The sequence below is a fragment of the Sinocyclocheilus rhinocerous genome, unplaced genomic scaffold (assembly GCF_001515625.1).
Source record: "Sinocyclocheilus rhinocerous isolate Xijiao unplaced genomic scaffold, SAMN03320098_v1.1 scaffold3452, whole genome shotgun sequence".
NCBI lineage: Eukaryota > Metazoa > Chordata > Actinopteri > Cypriniformes > Cyprinidae > Sinocyclocheilus > Sinocyclocheilus rhinocerous.
The window spans coordinates 79370-96101 of record NW_015630097.1 but is presented as its reverse complement, the minus strand read 5'-3'; the positions used below and the strand labels follow the sequence as shown (position 1 = coordinate 96101).

The window sequence follows — 16732 nt, the reverse complement described above, 5'->3', positions numbered from 1 at the left end:
AAGTATGTACATACTGTGTATAATGTGTAGTGCTAACTGTAAGTATGTCTAATAGTACACTGTGTGTACTGACTATATGTATGTGTATATTGCACATTGTCATCTGTTGAGGTCTGTATGTTTATATGTAAATTGTTTCTGCACTGTCTGGAGCACGATCCCAAGAATTTCACTCACCAAGGCACATGTGCACTGGTGATGTGACAATAAAAGTGACGTGACTTGACTTGACTTGATTAAAACAGTGGTTGCCTCTAACTGAATGGAAAGAGCACATGCAAAGCCTTTGTTGATATGAAGATATTTATTAGATTTTTGTTTATTTGATTTGTGGTTTGTTTTTTCAATTTTTCAAATTCACAAAGAAATATCCAGCATGTTGTCCAAGCAATAATAAAAGGACTATAATAATTTATTTGTCTTAAATCTAATTTTGTAAAAAAATAATAATAATAAAATAAAAAAAGTGAGAAAATCGTGAAAATATGGTGTAATCAGTATCCTGAATCAAATCACATTGTGAGTTGAGTGAATAGTTACATCCCTAGTAATTGGTTCCCACAAATGCACACGGCAATTCACCATTACATGTGACAAAAGAAACATGTATTATACATGGTTTTGTAACCTCCTCATATATTAGACAAATACACACATATCCTGTGACAACTACTGTATGATTTAATGCACAGCCATTTGCCTTACTCTGCATCGACAGTAGATATGAACACGCCTTTGCATTTTTAATTACTTTTGACAAATCTAAGTAGTTTAATCGGTTACATCAAGGAGCTCTGAAGATCAGTTACACTCACGGGATGGATGGATGGTGTTTGTGTTGAACACTGTGTTGATTCTATAGAGGAGAATTCATGCCACACAGAAACTCCTATAAGGTGAATATAAACACTCACTTGCGATGCATGAATGATTCTCTCAGTTACTGTACACAATCTCACATGTGAATAAGAGAAGAGTCTTCTCATAGGATAAGGACACAATGTCTCATGAATAGAGACACCAATGAGTCATCAATGTACTATTGTCATGACTTCGGTCTGATCTGCTGTGTTTTGTCTTTCTGTGTCTGTGTGCTTGGTCTCTGAGCACATGGGTTTTGTTTTGACAGCTCACCATGTGCTCCGCTGTCTGTGTGGTGTTTTTCCCCTCCCACTCGTTATCCTTAATTCTCTTTTGTGTTTTCTGTCACACCTGTTGCCATTCATTCCTCATTAGCCCTTCCCTATTTTAGATCCTCTCGTGCTCAGTCTTTTGTCAGACCGTTGTTGTATGTTGGGCAACGCTTTGCTCGTGACCTTCTTGTCCTGTTTGCTTTGTCTTGCCGTGTTGTGTCTTTTCAGCCCTGAGTGCGTTTTTGTTTTTTGAACTTCTCCTTCTCATCCTGCCAGTCGATATCTGTTCTGTATGGATTACTCTATCCAGTTCAGAACTCTGGCGGCCGCCTGTGACTGGAACGAGGCGGCTTTACGTGCTAGGTTTCGGGAGGGGTTGGACGACTACATCCAGGATGAGATCGTTACTCACGAGCTCCCTCATGATTTTGACACCCTTGTAGAGCTGGCACTCCGTGTTGAGGGGTGCCTTCAGCAGCAGGCCGAGCGAGCTCTCCGCTGCCTAGCATCACAGAGTCCGAGCTCCTGGAGTCAGCAGCTATCGTGGGTTGAATATTCCCACAACTCCCTCCCGGTGGCGTCTACGGGTATGTCTCTCTTTCAATGTTCTGTTGGTTATCAACCGCCTCTTTTCCCTGCACAGGAACCCGAAGCCGCGGTCCCGTCTGCCTTGGCCTTTGTCCGTAGGTGTCGGCGCACCTGGAGGAGGGCTGAGGAGGCCTTGGCCCAGGCTTCCAGACGGACCAAAAGGGCGGCTGACCGTCACCGGACTCCGGCTCCCCAGTATGTTTGCGGTCAGAATATGGCTTTCCACCAAGGACCTGCCTCTCCGGGCGCCTTCTCGTAAGCTTGCACCCAGGTTTATTGGGCCATATCGCATCACCAAGGTCCTCAGTCCGGTGGCAGTACATCTCAAGCTTCCTCCCACTCTTGGTCGGGTTCACCCTACAGTATCTGATGGACTGGGAGGGCTACGGTCCTGAGGAGAGGAGTTGGATTCCGGCTCGGGATATTCTGGACCAGACTCTGATTGAGGACTTCCACCGGCGACGAGGTGAGCCCCTCCTGGTTGCGCCTGGTGGCGCTCCTGGGGGGGAGGTACTGTCATGACTTCGGTCTGATCTGCTGTGTTTTGTCTTTCTGTGTCTGTGTGCTTGGTCTCTGAGCACATGGGTTTTGTTTTGACAGCTCACCATGTGCTCCGCTGTCTGTGTGGTGTTTTCCCCCTCCCACTCGTTATCCTTAATTCTCTTTTGTGTTTTCTGTCACACCTGTTGCCATTCATTCCTCATTAGCCCTTCCCTATTTTAGATCCTCTCGTGCTCAGTCTTTTGTCAGACCGTTGTTGTATGTTGGGCAACGCTTTGCTTGTGACCTTGCCGTGTTGTGTCTTTTCAGCCCTGAGTGCTTTTTTGTTTTTTGAACTTCTCATCCTGCCAGTCGATATCTGCTCTGGCTATCTCTAGCTCTGTTGAGATTCTGAGACATCGCCCTAGCCCCTCTCTGCACGCTCAATGCTCTCATCGGGGAGCTCAGTGAGTCCTCAACGCTGCGTCACGAACGACGCTCTGGTCCGTGCAACTTTGACGCTGCATCACGGATGACGCTAGGATCGGTCCCTGCTGAGAGGCTCTTTCCTGGTCCTGTGGACTTTGTTTTGGGACTTCCTCTAGTTTTTGTTCCTGTTGATTTTTCCCTATTGCTCAGTGAGAGCGTAATAAACTTTTTCTGTTACCTGCAAACTGAATCTGTGTTTTCCCTGACAACTATAGGTGTAAGAAAACGTCACAACTTTAAAAAGTCAAGTAAATAAAGCATTCAAAAAAAGAGAGAAAAAAAAAGATTTTAAACCTAATTTTTCAAAATAATTGTCTCCTACAATTAAATAAATAGATGCTAATGAATAGATCTTCTATGAACTGCAACACTTTATCAGAATTTTTTTTTAAATTTTTTTTTTATGTAGTTTGGTGTTAGTCAGTGCTTTGAATGCGGAGCTGGTTGAGACACACTCACGGCTTGTGCTGAACGTGATGTGAATTGTTGACTGCCAAGAGCATGAAACCAATAAAATGTATGAAATATTTGGAAACCTGTCAGTCTTGTCATTGCCTTAAGCCCTAAACACACTGCATGATTTTCGGCTGTCCCAGATGAAAGATTGGCATTGTGAAACAATCGTGGTGGTGTCTGTGATCGTGGCTGATAATCGGTGGTCCTGTGTCGTACAGTGAGAGAGGTTCAAAGACGGCCGTTGTCACAGTCTTGCGACCAAAGATAGCCTACGATCAAATTCAGCATGATCATCGCACAGCATGTTTGCTGCTACGACCAATGTCTACTTGTAACGATCGGCCGAATTACATGGATTTAAAATGGGGTCAGATTCAAATGTGTGAGATAAAATAAGTGCTTTAAAAAGATGAGACAACAACAAAAGTAGAATGAATAACTAGTGTATTTACATAATGCACAAGGAACTTAAAACAACACAATAAAACTAGAATAACTTAGGCTGTTAAAAGCAGATTGTCCATTCAAATCGTACCCTAAAACAGTCCTTAAGAATACCAGTGTGTTGAAGTCCCAAGGTAAAAGTGTCCACCGGTGTATATACAATCCAAAGAAAGTGATAATCCAAAATGAGTGAGATACTGGAATGGTAAGTCCACAAACAACTTCACAATCCAGCGAGAAGGTGTTTGGTCAATGACCCTGATTGTTTGACATGCTGCTTGTTTTGTACTGGTTTTCTTATTCCTGTCATGTGATTGACCACATGAACATTTTAAAGTCATACACACATCAAATAATAGATAATATAGATAAAAAAACATCTTAATATATATTGAGCGGTAAAAACGTGTCTTTGTGTGGCAGTGTCACATACTGACAGGCCAATAAATATGCGACATAAAAATCAACGCGACATGGTGTTAAAACATAAAACTGCTTCAAGCTCGTTTCCCTTCCTCTTTCACAGCTTCCACTTTTATCAGAGGTGTTGATTCTCCACAGTGCTGGGGGATGGTGTCTTGTAATTGGTGATTTCTTTTAGACTTTTCCACACTGATGCCGTGTGGCACATAAAAGCTACAACTACAACTACATAAAAGCTACAACTGCCAAAGTGTGATTCGTCATGCTTTTTTGGCTTACCACTAGCGCATGCTGATGACGTTTTATTCTTCTTTAGTAACGTGCATCGTAGCCTACGAGTCAATAGGTGTTATCATCGTACAGTCTGCATACATGTCGTACCCAAGTTTATCAGATCCATGTCGCACAGTGTGATTTGCAATGATCTTATAGGATTGCTAAAATCGTGCCGTGTGTAAAAGGCTTAAGGCCACATCCACACGAAGCCAGAGCTTTCCCTATCCAACCTTTTTTTTCTTCATTCATTCCAAAGCATAATGTCATACTTTTTACTGCACTACATTTCATAAATAAAAGTAGTTTTTTTTTTTTTTACTTTAATACTTAAGTACATTTCAAATGTAGTACTTTCTTGTACTCAAGTAAAACTTTGAATTACTTTTACTTGAGTAAAAGTAAGAAAGTACTAGATTTCTAATGTAGCTAAGTGTTAAATGATATTTAATATGAGACATAGTGCAGTAAGAAGTACACTATTATGCTTTGGAATGTTAGTGTTAATAAAAGTTTTCTAAAGAAAAACACTGATAAAGTATAGACACTTGAAAAGTACTTTTACAGCAGAGTAAACATACTTCACTACTGTCCACCTCTGGTTATCTCTCTCACCTGTCATTGTTAATTGTTAGTCCTCTGTCTTATTTAAACCCTGTGTTTGCTCCCAGTGTTTGTCTGGTCTCGTCTATGCTTAATGTGGATAACATGGATTGTACCCTGATCGTTGGCTTATTAAATATTATTGAACTCTTCTTCGTCTTTATTGGATAGTTACACACACCACTCGTGACACAACCAAAATTATTGTATTTTTCTTATTCAGTCTATGTCATGTTAATTTTAAATATTGCTATCTATGCAGTTTGTGGTACTGTCAATGCATTTCTTTTTAATCTAAATAAATGTAAATGCAGTTATTTTTAATGTAAATAAAATGCTTGTTTTTAAGGACATTTTTGTTTACGATGCAATCTAATAACCAACATTGGGTCTCCATTTGAAGTAAAATCTGATACTGGTATATTTGCTGCTAAACATCAGTCCAAACTCAAAGAGCTGTCACTAACCTCGAACATTGTGAGATCCAGGGACTGATTCTTTCTCAGAAGTGCTCATTGTAGAGACCAGTGCTGCGTGAAAACAGCTGAATCGAGGTAAATCTGTACACACTGACTCCTGGAATTTTATTAAAACAGCCAATCAGATCAGAACTGCTGTTTTCAGAAGTCTGTTTAATGTAGTCTGTGTAAAATGCAAATGGTTGGTGCTCTGCGGCTGCTGAGACTGCAGTGTTTGTTGCAGGACTCTGTGATCGTGGGTTCGGTCGGATCAAATGACTGGCGTGGAGCTCTGTATGAAGTGACAGGATCAGGATCTGAATTCAGACAGACAGAGATCATCGATCCAGCTGTAAATAAAGACTCGTACATGGGTATGTTGGAGTGTTTGTTCTTGTGTGATGTGAAGAGTTTGTGTGTGTTTTAATGACGCTGATGGTGTTCAGGTTACTCTACTGTGCTGGGAATGAGACGCGGCGTCTCTCTTCTGTTCTCTGGGGCGCCGCGAGCCGAACACACGGGTCTGGTGACCCTCTTCACCAAGAATGAAAGCACATGGACAGTGACGAGCAACATCAATGGAGAACAAGTCAGTGAAAAACCCTCAGAAACAATATTATCTCTCTCCACCGGTGAGACCAGGGGCTCCCAAACCTACAGTCCACCGAGAAGATCAGCAGACTCCTTCAAACACACACACTCTTATGAGATTGTGTTTCACCAAATTAACCAAAAAATTTACCAAATTAATTTGCATTCTGTAAATATAAACAAATTTTTATTTTGATGGCTGCAAAAAAGTTTTTCCCCAAAAGTTGGGACAGAGGCATGTTTACCACTGTGTCACATCAACTTTCCTTTTAATTACAATGTTTAAGTTTTTGGGAATTGAGGATACTAATTGTTAAAGTTTTGCAAGCAAAATTTTTGTCCAATTTTGCTTGATACAAGACTTCAGAAGCTCAGCAGTCTGTGATCGTCATGGTCTGATTCTCCTTTTCATGACTGTTCTTACACTTTCAATAGGGGACAGATCTGGACTGCAGTCTTGTACATTTACTCTGTTTCTATGAAACCACGCTCTTGTAGCACATGCAGAATGAGACATGGCATTGTCTCGATCTAATAACCATGGACTTCCCATGAAAGACTTCATCTTGATGGCATTATATATCTCTGTACAATACCAATATATGCCCCCATGTCAATGGTACCTTCACACATAGGCCAGTCACCCAAGCCGTTTGCTCTGCTGCACGCCGTACCATGACAGATGTTTGCTATTGCATCTGTCGCTGGTGAAAGTCTGGATGGTCCCTTTGGTCTTTGAGACTGAGAACTCAATGTCAGTTTTTCCTAGTGGACTCATCTGAGCACAGCACACACTTTTTGACTATCAGAGATGAGCTCTGGCCCAGAGAACCCCGCGGCATCACTGCATACAGCTGATGTATTGCTTTCTCCTTGAGTAACAGAGATTCAAGTTGCATTTCTTGATGCAGTGGCAGACTGTGTTAAGTGACAGCGGTTTTCTGAAGTGCTCCTGAGCCCATGTGGCTATATTTAACACCGCAGCATGACGGTTTCTTATGCAATGCCATCTGAGGGGTCAAAGGTCAAGCACATTCACCTGAGGTTTCCTGTCTTGCCCCACACAGAAGAGATTTCACTGGAGTCCCCAAATCTTTTCATAATATTATTTATGGTAGTTGGCGAAAGACCTAAAATCTTTGCAATTTTGCATTAAGAAATTTGATTTTTGTTTGACAAAATTACATTTTTATATTCTATAACCTTTTCACTTTTATTTTTGCCTCATTTAAGTTGGTCAGTCAAAACATTGGAAATATTTTCTTTTTTGTATTTTTGTCAATTAAATAAAAGTTAAAGATAATTAACAAATCACAGATTCTTGATTTCACTGCATTTTACAAAATGTCCTAACTTTTGTGACTTGGGGTTGTAAGTTTTCAAATACCTCTTCAGTTTCTAGCCAGTATTATGTGACATTGTGTTTGTGAAGCAGAAGAACATGTTGTTTTCATATTTCTTCTATGAAAATCAGGCTGTAAAAGCATGTGCTAGAATGCAGTTCCATTCATTTTGATTCATTTCTGTCATCAGATTGGCTCATATTTCGGGGCATCTCTGAGTCTGTTGGATGTGGATTCTGATGGAAACTCAGATTTCCTGCTAGTCGGAGCTCCATTATTTGACCAGTCTCAGCCGAGGGCTGAAGGGAGGCTGTACGTCTACGCTTTATCAGAGCAGGTACGCACAGATTCATGACTATTATTATGATCTTCATGAACAAGCTTCTGCCTGTAACTGGAAGGCTGCTAGACGTCACCATTGTGTTACTCCATTTGGATTGCTGTTGTAATAGGTTCCTATGATGTGAAAGTCGTGGAAATTGCAGTGGTGCTGGTCATGTGCTGATGAAGAAATATTCTGTTCACATTTTCAGAAGTATTTTCAGAAAATGCTGAATGTGAGCCAGTCAACCACGGGTAGATTTGCTACATCTTTGGCTTCACTAAAGGACCTGAATGGAGACAGTCTGTCAGATGTGGCAGTCGGGGCACCGCTGGAGAATGAAGGAGTCGTCTACATCTACCTGGGTGACAGGGCGCATGGCATAAACCCTGAACACACTCCTCAGGTGAGAGTTTGCTGTGCTTCCATCAATCCCAAACGCTGTGTTTGTGCTCACATTTAACCCAGAAACCCAGACGAGCCAAAAAGTTCAGAGATAAACAGACAGATAAACCTGCACAATGATGAGCCGCTTTGACACAGTAGATCTGTGTGTGTGTGTGTGTGTGTGTGTAGCGGATCCCAGCGCGGTCAGTTCTGCCCGGTCTGCAGCAGTTTGGAGTGTCTCTGTCTGGTCAGATGGACATGCATGATGATAATCTGACAGATATTGTGATCGGAGCACAAGGAGGGATCGTCCTGCTCAAGTACGTCATTTCACAACACATTTAAAAAATAATGTAAAGATTCTCTAACCAACTCAACACAGGATCATCTATGGGTTAGACATCAGTGAGCAGTTTTTAAAGTAATCTTTACTTTGTAGAATAAATGCAATGAGTAAAATCTATTAGGTGTCAGCCTAGTCAGTCTGACTGTCTGGTATCATGAGCTATTTACTCTTTTCTCTCTTCTCAGGGCTCGGCCTGTGATTTCTGTTTCTGCGCAGCTCAGGTTCAGTCCAAAGGAAATCAGTCTGAACTACTTTGAATGTCCGGGTGACAACGCATTTAATGCATTTAATCTCACGTCATGTTTCACGGTGACCGAGAGGACCAGCAGCACAGGTAACATCAATGAAGTTTCAGAGAGTCTCTCTTTTACATGAAGAATATGGCCTCCATGTCTTACCCCCTCATGTCTCTCAGGATCTCTGAAGAAGAGCCTGAATGTTTCTCTGAATCTGAATGTGGATGTGGTACGAGAAATGAATCGAGGATTCTTCGATCAGAGGAATGTGTCGTCCAGGACTCTGCAGCAGTCCGTCCTGCTGGATTCTGGGTCCTCCTGTTTCAGCTTCTCCATCTTCATGCTGGTATGTGTCATCTGTCACAGCTTCAGCCAGTCGCAGCAGCTTTGGTCTGACGGTGAACGTTGTGTTTGTTTCAGCGCTGTGTTGCAGATACAGTATGTCCTCTGAAGATACGAATGAATTACTCACAAACTGAGATGTTGTCTGGAAACTCTACGGCTGTTCTTGACATCCACAGCAGGACAGAGGAGCATGTCGAGGTGAGCTGATCTTCACACATCTCAATTTAAAATCTATAGGCTTATTAGACATAGTGATGGGAGAAATAAAGCATTTGAAACTCAGAATTGAGTGAACAAATTGCTTCACAAAATGATTCACTATTTCAAGGCAATCGAATCAGTGTCACACTGGTGACACCTGTTGGTCAATGCAATCTAAATGCAATGCAAACTCAGACAAAACATGCTTAAAGACACCCTTTACAAGCCAATTGCAAATGTTTTATGAAAGTAAGCTATTAAATATAATATACAAATCAACAAATACCATTAATCATGTAGTGTCTGTATGTGTTCTTTTATTAAAGTCACGATTGAGGTTGTGACAGATATTTTCTTCCATATTGAAATGGATTATCAAAAAAGTAAAAGAGTGCAGGGCAGGCAATTGGTTCAGTTCACGGGTTGTTGATTGGATGGTGCCAGTTCTGAAAGTGATTTTGCAGTCGACTAAGAAATGGGTGGGGTTTAAGTGACTACATGATTTACATTTAATAATTTAGCAGACACTTTTATCCAAAGCCACTTACAAATGAGGAGAACGATAGAAGCAGTAGAACAGAATAGGTAAGTGCTAGTATTAGTTGGTCAGCAGCTGAAGAAAAAGATGTGTCTTTAGATGTTTTTTGAAAATGGCTAAAGACTCAGCTGCTGGAATTGAGATAGGGAGGTCGTTCCAGCAGCTGGGCACAGTCCAGGAAAAGGTCCGTGAGAGAGATTTTGTGCCTCTTAGGGATGAACCACGAGGCGTCGTTCACTTGCAGAATGCAAGCTTCTGGAGGGCGCATAAGTCTGAACTAGTGAGTTTAGGTATATCGGTGCAGCGCCAGTGGTTGACTTGTAGGCAAACATCAGTACCTTGAATTTGACATGAGCGGCTATTGGCAATAAGTGCAAACTGATGAAGAGAGGTGTTATGTGAGCTTTCTTCGGCTTGTTGAAGACCACTCTCGCTGCTGCATTCTGGATCAGTTGCAGAGGCTTGATAGTACATGTGGGAAGGCCTGCCAAGAGAGCATTACAATAGTCCAGTCTGGAGAGAACAAGAGCTTGGGAAAGGAGTTGTGTGGCTGCTCTAATAGGAAGGGTCTAATCATCCTAATGTTGTATAAGGCAAATCTGCAGGACCGGGCTGTTGTAGTGCCGTTGGTCTGTGAAGCTTAACTAATCATCAATCACAACTTCTAGGTTTCTGGCTGTCCTGGAAGGAGTTATGGTTGACGAACCCAGCTGTAGAGTCAAACTTAGTCTTATTAATTGATACATTAGGTATCATTTGCACCTTTTTACAAAGTCTGCTGAATATCAAATGGTTCAATAACTTCATGCTTTATTTCTCTCCTCTTTACTGCTTAAGCTTTAACCCTTTTCCTATACCAACTGTATGCGTGTGTGTGTGTGTGTGTGTGTGTGTGTGTATGTGTATGTTAGACTAGTTTAAGTGTTTATGTAGTTAATAAAGTCTTGTATCACACTTGACGTTGTTCATTGTTTGCTCATAACTGGAGTCCCTAATCATGCAGATTTATGCTACAGGCTCTGTGTAGAATTGTAAAGGTTGAGTTGAAGGTGATGGTCCTTCATCCAGGCTGCAGTGTGAACAGCTACCATCGGATCATCTGGTTGGAATGAGAAGTAGAGCTGGGTGTCATCAGCATAGCAGTGATATGAAAAGCCATGCTTCTGAATGATGGATCCTAATGATGTCATGTAGATGGAGAAGAGAAGTGGTCCAAGCACAGAGCCCCGAGGAACCCCAGTAGCAAGAAGTTGTGACTTACCTTACTAAGGACCTACCTGAGAGGTAAGACTTGAACCACTGTAATGCAGTTCCTGAGATGACCATCTTCATGAGGGTGGACAGGAGCATCTGGTGGTTAACTGTGTCAAAAGCAGCAGACAGATCCAACAAGATAAGTACTGAGGATTTGGAAGCTGCTCTTGCCAGTCTCAGGGCTTCAGTAACCAACTGAAGGGCAGTTTTAATTGAGTGGCTGCTTTTGAAGCCAGATTGATTGTTGTCCAGGAGGTTGTTCTGTGCAAGAAACATGGAGAGTTGGTTGAACACAACTCTCTCAAGTGTCTTTGCAATAAATGGAAGAAGGGATACCGGTCTGTAGTTTCCTAAAAGTGCTGAATTTAGAGAGGGTTTCTTAAGAAGTGGGGTTACCCAAGCCTGCTTAAATGCTGTGGGAAATGTACCAGTGTGAAGAGAGGTGTTGATAACGTGAGTGAGCGCAGGTATAACTGAAGAAGAAATGGCCTAAAGGAAGTGAGTGGGGATAGGATCAAGCAGACAGGTAGTAGGATAATTGGAAAGGATAAGTTTGGAAACATCTGCATCCGACAGTGGAGAGAAGGTGGAGAGAGAACACTATATTAAACATTATACACAGTATTAACTCGGACTTCAATCTCAGGTCCAGCAGGAATTGTCGGTGGGGGGAGTGAATAACCAGCACTCTCTTCCACCCTCAATACCACGACTGAGTTGAGATCATTGAGACCACCGAACCCCCAACTGCTCCCCGGGCGTCACAGCAATATGGCTGCCCACTGCTCCAGGTGTGTGTTCACTACTGTGTGTGTGCACTTGGATGGGCTAAATGCAGAGCACAAATTCAGAGTATGGGAGTTTGTGGTGTGGAGAATTGGCCACTGATGGTTCTTGTTTTATTTAGAGAGACGTGACGTGGCCAAGTATGGTGACCGCTCTGCATTTATACCCATCCAAAGTGCACACACACAGCAGTGAACACACACACACCGTGAACACACACCCGGAGCAGTGGATGGCAGCCATTTATGCTGTGGCGCCCGGGGAGCAGTTGGGGGTTCGGTGCCTTGCTCAAGGGCACCTCAGTCATGGTATTGAAGGTGGGAGAGAGTGCTGTACATTCACTCCCCCCACCTACAATCCCTGCCGGTACGAGACTCGAACCCACAACCTTTGGGTTATGAGTCCGACTCTCTAACCATTAGGCCACGGCTTCCCAAGAATAAGAGTATTCTTTATGAAGAATATTGCAAAATCGTCAGCTGTAAGATTTATGTTTACATTACGTTGCTGTCTAGCTGCCAGCCAATCGCCACAATTTGTCATACTCGATCATGGTTTTGAGTATCAATATATCTGCCCTTTCCAATGAATATGACAACACAGAGTAATCTCAGACAACTTAATCCAGATATTTTAATCTAATCCGCTAACTTGTTTGAAAAAACAAATTAGCCAAACATTAAATCATTTATCAGGATTAAAAGATCTAGCATCTGTCAAATTATCTCAGATGCATTAAGCGAGGTACAAAGAACGGAACCTCCGGAAACAGGAGAAAAACCACACAAGGGAATCAGGAACAATGACTGACAAAAGACAGCTGAAACACAGGGGTATATATAAACAAGTAAACAAGGGTAACAAGGAGAGGGAGGAGCTAATGAATTACTATGACAACTAATGAGGGAAGCTATGGAAACAAACAGGGTAGCACAGGGAACTGAACAAGGAAGAAAGCACAGAAACAATGGGAGGAGCTAATGAATTACTATGACAACTAATGAGGGAAGCTATGGCAACAAACAGGGTAGCACAGGGAACTGAACAAGGAAGAAAGCACAGAAACAATGCGAATATATTACAAAATAAGAGTCCTTGAACACAAGACAGGGATACACAGGCTAAAATAATGACAGAACAGAGAGAACAGAGAAGTTAACAGCGGCCATAACATGACAAGCAGAGAGTTTGAGAACAGCCTCCTTGACCATGACAGGATAGACAAATGGTTTAGAGAACCTCCTTGGCAATAACAGGACAGGCTGAGAGTACGAGAATGACCTTCCGGGACCTGACTGGACAGGCTAAGAGCTCAGAGACAGCCTCCTTTTCTGAAACAAAGAGCTGGAGCAAACTAGGAAACTAGGACAAGAGCATCTACTTGTTCTGTGTCTTTTATGGAGGCTTTGGCTAATCAGACTAGTAAGAGAAAATTAACTACTGCTCTTAATTTTTTAATATACAAAAAATGTTATTATATGACATTAAAATGTGTACATTATAAAATCAATCTGAGATCAGGTAAAAAAACACTGGCAAATAGACACTGGTTCATGGGTTGACTGAGATCAACGGCGGAAGACTGAAAACTCAACAAGCTGAGAAACAATTATGACAAAAGAAGCCTGATTGACTGAAACTCTGGCAGTTTGATATGCAAGCTCTGAACCTCTGGCTTGAAACAAAAGATTCACAAAGGTCTCCAAAGTGTCCATCACTAGTTAGATCCCTTTTCCAGATCTCTCTTTATCTGAATATTAATCAGATTTCTGTCAGGCCACTATCGTCAAAGATGATTGACAGTTAGCATACAGTTTGGATTGGCAGTATGGTTCTGTCCTGGGCAAAAACTCCCTGCCCATCCATGCAGCCTAGCATGAATAAGAGCAGGGAGAGCAGCAATAACCCCTCTAGGGTAAACAGAACAGAACCAAATGTAGCAGATATCATTAATGTTCTTAATGACAATTTAATGTAACAACATAATTCAGCATAAACAAGTCTGAGTGAGGAATATCAGAAGGTCAATTTCTGACTGTTGATGAGGAGGAGCTGGGGATGGAGGGAATCGAATCTGAAGATTCAAAATCAACCTGATTGAACTGATTCCAAATTTGATAGTTTACACTTTATCAGCTGTTCGTCCAGCGAGACGTTAACATCAGTATATCTTAACAATTTGGATATTTATATTATGCCCTGGCCATGGTCATAATAACTGTTAGTGATGATTTATTAAGCTACGAGCTAGGTAACAAGATCTGAGCAAAGTTTTAACTTTAAAATACACAACACAAGACCAAGATTCTTTATAATGAAACAAGAGGTTTTATTGAGCTACTCTAAGGACAGATTAACTAAACTACTAAAAGCACACAAACACATACGCACACACACATACAGTTCTGAAGATGAGAGTTAACAGAGTTTGCATGAAGTCCCAAAAGTCTAGTAAGTTATTCGTTCTTAGATCACACCAAGAAAATCACAAAAGCAGAGATTGGCTTATATTTACTGCTTAGGATCAATTCAGCACCAGTTTTCCAGCTAGTAAGGAGACCTTGTTTTACTTGCGTTTGAGTTGAGAGGGGTTTTCCTCATTGGCTCGTCTCCAGCAGAGCAAAGTTTTAACTTTAAAATACACAACACAAGACCAAGATTCTTTATAATGAAACAAGAGGTTTTATTGAGCTACTCTAAGGACAGAGTAACTAAACTACTAAAAGCACACAAACACATACGCACACACACATACAGTTCTGAAGATGAGAATTAACAGAGTTTGCATGAAGTCCCAAAAGTCTAGTAAGTTATTCATTCTTAGATCACACCAAGAAAATCACAAAAGCAGAGATTGGCTTATATTTACTGCTTAGGATCAATTCAGCACCAGTTTTCCAGCTAGTAAGGAGACCTTGTTTTACTTGCGTTTGAGTTGAGAGGGGTTTTCCTCATTGGCTCGTCTCCAGCAGAGGGGAATCACAGCATTGCTGACTGGCTGGCGATCTTCCTTGGATGACGTTGTTGGGATTCACTCACGGTGAATGGGTGGTTGCCTGGTTACGTAGTAGCTTCGGAAGTTCATCTGAGAGAGTCTGAGTTTGCAAGACTTTGAAGATTTCTGCAGAGTCATGAAGCTTCAACAAAGTGTTTGGAGTTCTGGATGACCCAATCGCTTGATGGTGCATCGTGTGAGCGCAAGTTGTAGCGCGGTCAACACAAAGGCGAAAGAGCACTGAATCTGTTCAGGTATTGGGTTTTTGATCGAGCCACGTAAGTCCGTCCCATGTCATGGTCTTCCAATCAGCTTGTTGCAGGGCTTAGCCATGCCCCGGACGGTTCCTTTTCCGTGCATAAATTAACCCAATGTTCTGTCTGTCACATGAGGAAATGTCCTGGCAGGTTTTGTTAATAACTTCAACAAAGTTTCTTAATGCGAGTATTGTACATAATACTCACTTTTCATTAATTTCAACGTTCTGCACTTATCACAACCATTCTTTTAACACTAAACTCCACATGTCTTACACACTTCTTACATATCTATTAAAAGGGGTATAATGCATAGATGAAAATTCACAGATTACATAAAACATATCAAGCATATAAAAGACATAAAACACATTATTTGTGGATACATTTTTACTACTTATGATGAGTTTTTAAATGATTGTCTGTTGAACATAGTCCATGCAACTTCTGTGTTACTTTGTTAAGAAGAGGGCCCGTTTCCTCTGGGATGCATAGAGAAAGGGGAGGAATTTTCTGAGGTCGATAAAGGTCACGTGGTGGAGGTCTGGTGAACTTCCCGCTCGGACGTGTCAATGTAAATCTCTTTTGTTGATTCGATTATCAATTTATGTGAAAATGGTCATGTGTATCACGGGCCATCTGTTGCTCGAGTTAAACGTTATCACTGTTCCTTAGATCCTTTGTGTTTGCAGGCCTGGAGAGCATCCTATAAATTACTCTCTTCCTGTGTATATTACATGGATTTGAGCAAAGCTGGTCAAAAGAGGACAATCAACCATTTGTGGCTGACATGGTTCTAAAACAAAAGGGGTTTTCTTCTTCTTTTGATTGGATTAAGTCTATCACTGCTTTCGACGTCTCTTGAGAAGATAAGCAGAGTGGGACAGAAACTGCTCAAGACAATTGGGCTCCCCGGGCTTACCATGTATCAGTTTTACGACTCGCAAACAGTTAGGAGGGGGAAACTTGATTCTTCTGGAATCTCTGTTCAATAGTTCACGTGGTGAATCCATAGTTTATTTGGGTCTGTTCGAGACAGAGATCCTACAATAGGGATGCTGTGATAGGTGTTGTATGGCCTATAGCTAGACGTGGATCAGCTGAGAGTCAGCTGATTCAAGCTTGACTGATGCCACCTGCCAGAACTAACGCTACGCTTGATTTCTATGCCGCAGTAAAGATAGTTTGCGGTTTGATATTCAGATTTCTTTCGGCTATAAATACGCAGTGCGCTGTCATAGACATGCAAATAATACCGAATATCATTCTCCATGATTTGTGAATTCAGGTAACGCTGTCCTTCGGGCCGAAATCAGTTTTTTTTTTTTCGTAGCGACTCTTAATTTTCTAAAGCCTATAGCTCCAAAAGTTGGACACTTAGAGGAATGTAACCGGTGTCATCTTCACCAGCTTGATCTGTGAATTTTTTCACAATAAAGTTCTTGTCCGTAAACCCCTTGGTAGGTCCGCTAGTAAGGAATATGAAAATAAGGCGTTCTTCATGTTTAACATCTATTAGGCTACCAATAAACACACAGACTGCTGGAATACAAAAACATTGTTTTAGGTCGAGCTCGATTTGTGAAAACTTTCACAATCGCATTTTATCGCGTGGCAGTGTTTATCTTTGCTCTGCCCCCCGTTTTTTGTAGCCTATAATAATGTCATTCGGTGCTGTTCCTGTGAATAACGGTTTCCAATTCATTAGGTAAATGAGCACATACACATATACAATTGTACACTTTGTTTGACAAAGTTTTGGTTGTTGTACCTTTCCTTGAGTA

At 41.5% G+C, this 16732-nt stretch overlaps 1 pseudogene; it reads left to right on the top strand.

Moving 5' to 3' along the window:
* Positions 1 to 16732, top strand: part of LOC107739935 (integrin alpha-M-like) — a 52222-nt pseudogene that overhangs the window by 21622 nt on the left and 13868 nt on the right.